Consider the following 11,251-nt stretch of genomic DNA (forward strand, 5'->3'; position numbering starts at 1 on the left):
TAAGCACTCCTATTTATAGGCTGAACAGAAGGCTGGGCACGGCCCCGTGTCCGCTGGACACGCCCCCGTACCCGTCTGACACTCTCTCTCCTCATTAATTGTAATTCGCAATTACAATTAATGCGCCTGCTGTACTTTCACCATGCCCCCGTGCCCGCTGGACACGGCCCCGTGGTGGGCAATGGAAGCTTCTATAAGTTTGTCTTTTATGCTGCTTCTTGGGCACGGCCCCGTGCTGGCTGAGCACGGGGCGTGTTCAGACTTCTTCTTTCTCTTCTTTGCCTTGGAGGATGCCGTTGAGGGTCCGGGCAGTCTACTTTTATTCCTTTTCTTGTATTTATGCTAGAATTAGTTGTCTTTTTGCTTCTTTTGTGAATTGGAGCTCATTTCATCCTGAAAATACAAAAGAAAGACAAAAACACTCTTTTTCCAACATTAGTACTTAAAAATGGTTAGTTTTGTGCCTTAATTGATGTGATTTATATGTTGTATTTTACACACATCAAAGATAGACCTGTGACAACCCTCACAATTACAGGTACTGAACAAATTAATTAATTTTGATTATGTGCTTAATGACTGTGTTCGATTACAACTGACACCTTAAACTGCTTACTGATTTATGTTACATACATACACGTGCATCACTTTACATACAGTCACCCCATTTATTTCATACAGACTCTTAGTGACAAACCTGATGCACAAAGCACAGTTAGCACAGTGAGCGGATAACTCAGACACGTGCTGACAATGCCAGCACATAGACAGACACTATATTGAGGCCAGTATGAGCCAGGGACAAAGTACTACACTAGTATAGGTGTAGGGAAGTGAGGACCATAAGACTGTGTCACTAGGTGATAGTTTGAGTGCCGGAAAGTGCCTAAAACTCATTTTAAGTACGGAATTCTGCATTTTTAGCAACAATTCAGCTTTTAACACACTCGTATTATGCAGAGAATTGAGTAAATGGTCCTGAATGCTTTCCTAAGTGTTGGGAAATAAATTATGATACGAAAAGATGCATAAAAGACACTATACAGTATAATTTAACACTTTAACGGAACGGTACTTAACCGAACAATTGGACATTACCCGGGACACCAAAATTTTATCAGAAACATTATTTTATTATTCTTAACTAATTATGGTTCCAAAAATCCCCACACACTATAAAAATATGTCATACACTTACTACTTTAGAAAATACCCTAAACCTTCTAAATAATCACCTACTTATAATAAAAACTTACACTTAACCCCCCCCCCCCAACTCACAAATTTTCGGCCCACATATGGGACCCACCCTTAATCATTACAAGATCCTCCATAAAATATTCCTTCTATTGTGATTGGACCTCCTTTATTTGGTACAATTGCCAAGAAATTTGAAATCATTACAAGTAGAAGAATCTCATCATTTCATCTTCACTAGTTAACTTCACCATCTTCACCACCTCTCTCCCTCTCCCTCTCGGCTGCCCACATCCGCCACCACCACCATCACACCAACACTCACTCATTTGATCCACTAACAAGTCCAAAACAAGTGCTAGAAGGAGTCTTGTGAAGCTTGGAGCTTGGAATCTTGAAGAAAGATCACCCCTTGCATTCTCATGCCGTTTTCATCATCATTTCTTGTTCACAAAGTTCATCCCTAGCCCTTGTGCTAGTTGTAAGTCTTCGATTTAACTCTTGAATCACTTCTACGTTGATTATTCGAAAACATTGTTGTTTGAAGTTTAAAATAAGAACACAAAGAGAAAATGAACAAGGAACCTAAACATGAACTTATATAATGATAAAATCTGGTTGGATTATGTTGGTATAAGCATGCATGTTGTTTGATAATTGATTTCTCGATAAACCCGTTCTTAGAACAATTGTTGACGCGTTTTAGTAACATTTACACTCTAAAAAGCATGCTGATTTGTATTTTCAGCCAACTTCAACAGGCTGTAACTGGAACATTATAAATCGAAAAACTGATTTTCTGAATCCTAAAACATGTATTTTCGAAAAACCGATCAAATGGCACTGGAATCGTAATTTTTCGAGGTCGTTTACTATTTTTAAAGGACTATTTTTGGACAGCAGCTCAAGCTTTGTTTTTACTGCAAAAAAAAGTGTGTTGTATTCGAAGTCATAACTTAAAAACTGAGTAGAAACAGCTCATGGAATTTTTACTATAGATGGTCACTATCGTAACGGTCCAACTGGAATTTCATCAATCGGATTTACGATTAATTTTTAGTGAATTATTCTGTAGACTGCAATCCAAAAGTGACAAATCTGATTGCAGTCCGGTAAATGAATTTCTATAAAATATTGGTAATGAACTGGACCCCGATATTTTTACACAATAAAATTTAGATCGTATATGAGCTCCTGTAAAAATTTGGGAATTTTTGGAATGAGTTAACTATTTTAGTAAATTGCTCGAAAACAGTCCAGTTCTGATTAATAAAGCTGAAATGACATAAGTAATACATTGCATGTCTAATTGTCGGGTTGGTTATGTGAGAACGATCTAACAGGATATATGTTGAAGAAAATGATATGCTATTTAGCATGGACACCTCCATTTACAAAGGAGACTATGGCGAAATTTTCCGAAAATCCTAACACTTTGTAAATATTTTCGAGACGAGTGTTTACTAGTATATTTTAGATTTTGTTTTCAAAGATAAACCTCGCCATAATTTTTATAAAAAAATACAAACTATCGGAGGTTGGTTTTATACATAAAAATGGTTGGGAATATATTCTCAAAAAGGGACTTAAAAATATATTTCCGACATCCCATCCTTGGGAAGGAAACCGTATATAAGGTACTATGGAAGTATTGATACTAGAATATTAAACGAACAAATATTCCAACGCGGCATATGATTAAGTTGAAATATTAATTATTTTGACAAATAATTTTCACTCGAAATAATATAAGAAACGTAACTCAAAACATTAAACTCTAAGCCAAGGCACGACCCGTTCGTCTAATAGACATTAGTACATTGTAGGTTGTCGTGTAGTGGACAGCGTTTGAGATACGGTTCAAGACGCACTACAGTGAGTTCATGTCCCCCTTTCTTTTAACTGTTTTGAGTTTTACAACTTCGGGGGTGAAATACATGTTACAAATTTACAGACGCTTTTATAAATGGTATGGTTAGCTTAAGGTGGGTTTAGACGCTTAGATCATGTGAATGAGTAGGTAGAACTTAAGGCCATTAATCCTCGTTGTAGGACCGAGGGACATGAGTGATAGATCTATTCGGGTGTAGCGAGCCCCACTCCTGAGTCCGCCGAGTGGACCATGTGGTGACTATGTGCCCGATGCACAAATCTGCTAGGTTTGAGTCTTCCTGCATCACTTCACACATATCATTGGCTTTGCAACCCAATGATGATCTCTTTTTCCTTATTGCTACATACCAGGGACTTACATATATACATACACATTTCAAAGGTTTATACATACATACAGACACATTACAAAGGTTTATACATACACACTTACGCAAGAACTCGCTCAACTTTTGTTGATTTTTCAAACTACATGTATTTCAGGGAACTAAATGGATCTGGCAGGTGTATGCATGTGTCTACAAGCTGCGTGTTAAATAAAGGATGTCATTAGTGGTCATAGAGTTTAAAAGACGTATCCTATTCCTTTACGGGATACATGTTTCTAAGCTCAGGATTATTTAAAGTCTTTTGTTGAGTCCATGGGAACTCATTTGAACGTATTATGGTTTGTAACTAATTGGCGTCTATATTTTCGAGACAATGGTATTGTGGTATTTTCTAAACTTTATTAATGAATGAAAATATTTTGGTTTTATCATATAGCATTGTTATGATTGATTGCTATGGTATTAAGAAGTCACACCAAATAACCCACGCTTCCGCAAAAGTCAGGGTGTGACAAGACCCATCCGAACGTCTACTGTCACATAGGAGAAAGTTATAACTTTTGATGAGGATGATCGTGTTGATGTTCAGGATCCTTACCATGATGGTCTTGTTATTACCTTGTTTATATCTAACCATTTTGTTCGCAGGATCTTGATAGATAGAGGAAGCTCAGTAAACATCATTCAGCTTGATGTCCTCAAGAAGATGAACATCCCTGAATCGGATATTGTCCCAGAATCCTCAGTTCTCGTGGGATTCAGTGGAGAAACCAAGAACACATTGGGAGACATTAAACTTCCCATCTACATAGAAGGACTTCATTCTTATCAGAAATTTTGTTAGAACTAACTTTCCAATTAAGAATGTTCTCAGGAAACCTGAGATGTCAGGAAGGATGGCCAAATGGACAGTGAAGCTCAGTGCTTATGATATAAGATATGAGCCAAGAACTGCCATTAAATCCCAAGCCTTAGCTGACTTTGTGGCAGATTTTAGTAGTGATCTATAAAGGGAAGCTGAGTTAGAAGTTCAGCAACTTGAAGAGACTAAGGATCCTTGGATACTCTTCACTGATGGAGCCTCTAACATAAAGGGAACTGGACTTGGAATACTACTAAAATCGTCACAGGGTGACATAATACCCCACTCAATAGCTTGTGAGTTTCAAACTACTAACAATGAGGCTGAATATGAAGCCTTGATAGCTGGTTTGCAAATTGCCAAGCATATGAGGATCAGGTATCTTGAGGTACACGTAGATTCATTGTTAATCACTAATCACTTTAATGGATCCTATGTTGTTAAAGGTGAAAAACTAATCAAATATTTAGAGATAGTCAAGGAATTGGCACTCTCTTTTTGTTTCTTTTAGTTTGACACAGGTACCCAGAGAAGAAAATGCAGAAGCTGATGCATTGGCCAACCTTGGATCTTCCTTAAAGATTCCAGAGGATATTAAGTTTCCCATTATTCATATCCTAACTCCTACTATTGAGGATCACGTAGGTATTGAGATAGGAGAGGATTCTGCAATCATCCCTAGTGATGACACACAATCTCGTTCAGGATCATGGATCCTTCCAATCATGAGATATATACAGCATGGAGAGATTCCTATAGGAGAAAACCCCAGGGCTTTCAAAATCAAGGTATCTCAATTTACAATATTGAATAACATGTTATATAAACGATCTCTTGCAGGTCCATATCTAAGGTGCATTGAGGATCTTGAGATTCAAGAAGTCCTAAAGGATTTTCATGAAGGAGATTGTGGAAACCATACTGGGGGCAAGGCACTGTTCTCAAGGATCCTAAGGACAGGATACTATTGGCCTACAATGAAGAAGGATGTTGTGGATTACGCCAAGAGATGTGATGCTTGTCAGAGACATAGTAATATCCTTCATCAACCAGCAGAGCTCCTGCATCCTATATCCTCTTCTTGGTCATTCATGACATGGGGAATGGATATAGCTGGTAAACTTCCCAAGGCACCTGGAGGAAAAGTGTTCATGCTTGCTATGACTGATTACTTCTCCAAGTGGATAGAAGCTGAAGCCTTTGCTGAAGTCAGAGAAAGAGAAGTGATATCCTTTATCAAAAGAAACATTGTTACCATATTTGGTGTTCCTTCTAAAATTGTTTGTGATAATGGATCCCAATTTATTGGGAGTAGAACTACTAACTTTTGTGACAGCTGGGGGATTAAGATGATAACATCAACACCAGTCCACCCACAAGCTAATGGTCAAGCAGAATCATCCAACAAGATCATCATCAACAATTTGAAAAAAAAAAGCTTGGATCCAAGAAAGGAAAATGGGCAAAAGAGCTACCTTATGTGCTATGGGCTAATAGGACAACTCCCAAGAATGCTACTGGTCAAACTCCGTTCTCTTTAGTGTTTGGGGCAGAATCAGTGATCCCCACAGAGATGGTGGTTCCTACAGCAAGAACAAGCATCCGTGATCCTGAAGGAAATGCTGAAAACTTGGTTCAAGACTTGGATACTGTGACAACCGGTGATTTACGGCTCTTAATTACGTAATTTACAGGTGATTAACGCAATAATGAATAGTGATTAAGACCTAGATTAACTCATTTAGGCCCTTGGAGTGCCCAGGAACGTTTATTCGACTGTACAGTGCGCGTGTGGTAATTTACGAGAAACCTGCCGAATATTACGCGACAACGAACTGATACCGTACAAAACACTGACAACGCCACTATTATACGCCTTTTAGTTTGAAAAATTTTATTCTATGGAGTTTGGGTTACGATATCGGGTTTCGTAGAAATTACGGGCCACTTACACATTAGATGGGCTTGTGAGCCCTGGGCCCAAGCCCAAAACCCACAAGCCTAAACCTGCACATAATATGCAAGATCTCTACAAAATTTTACCAAATCTACACTAAATCTCTATAAATCTCTAAAAAAAATCTTATCTCAAAGGATAAAACGTGTTACCTAAATATAATTTGAATACATAAAAGACAATAAAACCTTCCATCTTTCCCTCACTTTATTAATACATAGACAAACACATACAAAACCCAGGCAAGTAGTATATTCACTCTCCTCTCTCAATACAACTCACACACACAAGTTCCCCTGATCCTTCTTCTCCTTCATACTTCAAATAGAAAACCCTAAAACGATCTACTTCAAATTTCAACCACACCCATTTCTCGTTTGGATCTCTGCAACTAAAAGAATCCCTCAACACAACAAATGCACTACTCATCTCTAACCTCCAACTCCTTTCTACTCAACAGCCGGTCAACCACCATGATGGTGGCGGCTCACAGCGACAATCGACAGAGACAGACAAGAGATGGAGAGAGAGATGATGCAGGAGAGAGACAGAGAGTTGTAGACGGAGCGGTGCAGCCGCCCACGGCGGCGACAGTGGAGGCGATGGCGGCTGTAGTGGTAGTATCTCGGCGGTAAGAACCCACACTCCTCTTTTCTTCCATTTAAGATTGTTTTTTCTCTAAATCGAAGATCTCCGGCCTGTTGGGTGTCGTTTCAGGTGATGATGGGGGTCGGGTGACGATGCAGGTGGTGGGTGTCGGAGCAGGCGATGGCAACGATGGCAGTCGACGGTGGCGTGGTGTGGACGGTTGAGTTTTGGTTCAGGTTCCGCTGTGGTCTCGACTTGGTTCAGGCAACAAGAGAGTGCTTGTGACAACTCGAAATTTAGAACCTTTCTTGTATCTTGATGTAACTTGCTTGAAACATTTCGTGACTAGTAACTTGTTAATGTGATAACATAAGTGAACATTTTATGTGACTATGTGCTTGCTTGTACGTATGGTATATATGTATGTATATTACGTGAGCCGAGAACCCGACTCGAGACCATGAGGTCTCGAGTGAACAGTATAGCCGGTTGGGCCTTTGGGCCGCAAACCCCCTTTTAACCGATTCCTAAGCCCTTTAGGGTGCATTGTGAAACAAGTATATATATTATGCTTGTAACCATCCTTGCCATTTTCTTGGGCAACCAACACACCCACACTCTCACTTCTTCCCTCTCTCACTAAAACCCTCAAGACACAAACACTTCATCATTCTCGGATCTTTGGACGTTTGGAGCGGCTCACACTCAATCGGTTAGAAGCCACACACACACCCCTCACCAACCGGTTAGTATTTATGGCGTTTAGATTGATGTTTGTTGTTGTTAGATGATAAAAGGGATGATAGGATGTTTATTGTGTTTGAATGTTAGTATTTGCACAATGTTCTTAATGTATATGATGCCTAATATGTATAATGTTGATAATCGATTAATATGTCTTGATTTCGGACATATATTGCATGATGGGTTATGGCATCTTGTGTCTAAATGTAATTCAAACCACTCATGATGATGAACATGAAACCGGGTTGCACTTGTTATGTAATCGGATTTGTATAAAAACCGAGTTTGTGTGTTGTGCTAAGTGTTTTGATGCTTGTTCATAATTTGGTAGAATAAGGGTTGTTTATGCTTTGAATAAATGAAGAACTTAATGTTTGTGTTATGAATAAATGATGAACATGACTTGAATATATGAAGAACTTGTTGAATATGATATGAATGTGGTTTGAATGTTTGAAATCTGAATTGTTTGATCCGTTTTTGGCAATGTTTAGACAAGAAAACATGTTTAAGTGGATAGTACACAAATAGGGTGCATGCAATTGGAATTCTATTGGATAGTACAACTGTGCAGAATCAGCAACTGTTGGGGAGTCGAGACCCCTGGTTGCGACTCGAAACCTCAGGTTACGACATCGGTTGCGAGTCAAGAACGCCTGGTTGTGACTCGCAACCACAGCATGATGAACCGAGACCACGGTTGCGACATAGGTTGCGACTCGCAACCACCTATGATCAGCACAAACAGCACGACTCGAAACCATGCTTGCGAGTCCGGTTGCGACTCGAGACCACGCTTATTGGACTGGCTTAATTATGGGCCTACGTTAATGGGCCAGGCTTATGGACTTCTGTGTTACTGTTGACGTATTGTTTGGGCCTGTTATCACGAGCCCAACTTTTAGGGCCTCACACTTAGACTTTGGGTTGTATGTGACTGTTAACTGTGAGCTGTTAATGTTAAACGTGTTTGCCATGATCAATACCTGTGTACAATACGTGTTGAACATTCGTGCACTGCATGGCTTGAATCTGATACGACTAATATCTGTGATAGGACCTAATTGATTTCCTGCAACTTGATTAACTTTTCTGTGTTACTACCGAGCAAACCAAGGTGAGTTCACACCCTCTACAAAGCATGGGATTCCCTGGGTTGGGAACGGGGTTAAGGAACGTGGGTTCCTCGTCCTCCTTGGGTAGGACGGCTATGGTTCAGGAAATGTGATTCCTCGTCCGGATGGACGGATAACTCGTACTAGACTAAAACTCTATCACGAAGTCCCTCCTTTTTGTATCGACTTAATCGCCGGGCCAATGGCGAGCGGGTCATTAGTTAGATAGCGCTATTTAGGTCTGACAAACCTCACACCGTGCCGCAGAGGACGGGCGTGAACTAATGGATCTGGGGCACGTCAATGATGATAGACATTGATGTTTTCAGGGCACATAAACATGACTACAGTCAGCAGTCGATATGGTAACGAGTCTAGTGTACGCATGGGGTAGCCCCCACGGCCGAAACGCCTGATAACTAACATGGGGTAGCCCCCACGGCTGGGATGCCGGAGTAACTGGGAATGAACATGTCACGTTTTTAAACAATGGGGTAACCCCCACGGCAGGATGCCAGTTAACGGAAACTGTTTTCAAAACAACTAAAACGAACACCCGACTGTGAACTCACTCAACTAGTTGTTGACTCGTTACTACATGCTTTGCAGGACCATAGGTACTCAGCTGGAGCTTGCATGGAGGAGAGTCGTTGTGGGACACGGATTGCTGCATACTATGTTAAACTTGAAACCATTTGAACTTATGTTTTAACTTTAAGACTTATGCTTCCGCTTGCAACTTAAACTTTGTTTTGTTTGAACACCAATCGTATTGGTTAGACTTTTATAATTGTTTACATGCCTGTTCAGTATGATTGGTGGCTGGATCCTGGTCAGTCACGCCTCCAAGCGGTAGTACTCCACGGGTGGATTTTGGGGGTGTGACAGATTGGTATCAGAGCCATTGGTTATAGTGAACTAGGTTTTAATAAAGGAGAAACGTTTTTCTTAAAACCAGACTATAACCGGTATAGTGCTCAACGGTCCACAACGACACTTCACTCCACATGCAAGGCTCGACATTCTAGGTGATATGGTATGTGTATATTGCCTACTTGTTAGTTACATAGTACATAGTACATTGCCCATGGTATGCTTGATTAGTATAACTACTGTTGCTTGAACACGTGCGTGCTTACTCTATCCTACTATCGTACTCTCGCGCACCTCTCTCACTCGTGTTACTCTTGTTATGAAGAATCATGTCTGGACGCGTTAACATGACACAAGCCCAGTTGACGGCTTTGATCAACGAACGAGTGGTCGCAGCACTCGCAGCTGCACACGCAGGAGGTATATCCTGCAGCCCGAACTTATCCTAGGATCTTTGGGATCCTACTCTCGTGAACCAACCTTTGTGTTAAACTCTGTCTTTCTTTCACCTACCTTAGGTCAACATGCTCAGGCACCGGTGTGCACTTTTAAGACCTTTATGGACTGTCGACCCACTACTTTTAGCGGCACTGAAGGAGCAGTAGGTCTCCTCCACTGGTTTGAGAAACTGGAATCGGTGTTCGAAATGTGTGAATGCCCTGAAGCGCGCAGGGTGAAGTATGCTACTGGTACTCTCGAGGGTTTGGCCCTCACGTGGTGGAATGCTCAAGTGCAAATGCTGGGGTTGGTTGCTGCCAACGCCACCCCATGGGAAGCTTTCAAGGAAATGGTCAAGGAGGAATACTGCAGTCGTGACGACATTCATAAGCTGGAAGATGAGTTCTACAATCTCAAGATGACGGGGTCAGAGATTGAGGCATACACTAAGAGATCGCATGAGCTTGCCCTGTTGTGTCCTACTATGGTGGACCTTCCCTACAAGCGAATTGAACTCTATCTCAAGGGCTTGGTGCCAGAGATCCAAAGTCATGTGACTTCAGCAAACTTGACTACTATCCAGCAGGTTGTTCAGTTGGCTCACCGTCTTACTGATCAGGCGGTGGAGCAAAACAAGTTACCAAAGCGCATAGGTGCTGCAACTACTTCTGGTACTTCTAGTGAGAACAAACGGAAATGGGATGGAACTTCAAGCAAGGATTCAACTTCTGTGCAATCTCAGTCTCAGCAGAGAAAGACTGAGGACTACAAGAGCCCTAGTCAGCAATCGTCTGGTGGTCAAAGTCATGGGGGATACAAGGGGAATCACCCCAAATGCAATCGTTGCAACCTACACCACAGTGGGCCATGCACCAGGGGCAACTGTCATCGGTGCAACAAGCCTGGTCATGTTGCAAAGGATTGCAGGAGCGCATACCCCGCCAATCAGAATCGTCAGCAACCTCAGCAGAACCAGCGACAGCAGCAGGGTAACAACAAAGGGTGCTTTCAGTGTGGAGCTGAAGGCCACTTCAAGAAAGATTGTCCCCAACTGAACCAGAACAACAACAACAACAACAATCAGGGGAATGGTAACAATGGGAACCACAACAACAACAATGGTGCTAGGGGACGAGTGTTCGTGATTGGTCAAGGTGAAGCAAGGAATGATCCCAACGTGGTGACGGGTAAGTTCCTTCTCGACGACTTTTATGTTACAGTCTTATTTGATTCGGGTGCCGATACTAGCTACGTG

The sequence above is a fragment of the Helianthus annuus genome, chromosome 4, assembly GCF_002127325.2.
Source record: "Helianthus annuus cultivar XRQ/B chromosome 4, HanXRQr2.0-SUNRISE, whole genome shotgun sequence".
Lineage (NCBI taxonomy): Eukaryota > Viridiplantae > Streptophyta > Magnoliopsida > Asterales > Asteraceae > Helianthus > Helianthus annuus.